Genomic DNA, 478 nt, shown 5'->3' with positions numbered 1-478 from the left:
TTTTATATTAATTCACTGTAAATTACTATCAAGTAATGGATGCAGTTGCTATGACTCCACTAATAGAAAAGATAGACATGCACAAATTTATTGTTCTGTATAAGTATTATGCCATCTTCCTATAGTTATAACTACATCCACAGAACCCTCACTTCATGATAAACATTCTAATTTAAAATGGTAAACATGTAAAAATGGCAAACAATGACAAATTATTCTTAAAGGGGTCATATGATGCTGCTAAAAAGAACAGTATTTTGTGTAATGAAATGCATTTTTGCGGTTTAAGGTTCAAAAAACACATTTTCCACATACTGTACATTGTTTCTCCTCTATGCCCCGCCTTTCTGAAACGCATCGATTTTTACAAAGCTCATCGGTCTGAAAAAGCGCATTGTGACTGGCCGAATACCTCAAGCGCGTGACAGAAATGTTGTGCCCCTCACCATACTGTTGATGCCGTGTCCCGGCCGGAGCG

This window comes from Sinocyclocheilus grahami, unplaced genomic scaffold (genome assembly GCF_001515645.1).
Source record: "Sinocyclocheilus grahami isolate Dianchi unplaced genomic scaffold, SAMN03320097.WGS_v1.1 scaffold370.1, whole genome shotgun sequence".
In the NCBI taxonomy this organism is placed as follows: Eukaryota; Metazoa; Chordata; class Actinopteri; order Cypriniformes; family Cyprinidae; genus Sinocyclocheilus; species Sinocyclocheilus grahami.
The sequence above is the reverse complement of the archived record's forward strand: the minus strand, read 5'-3'. Positions refer to the sequence as shown.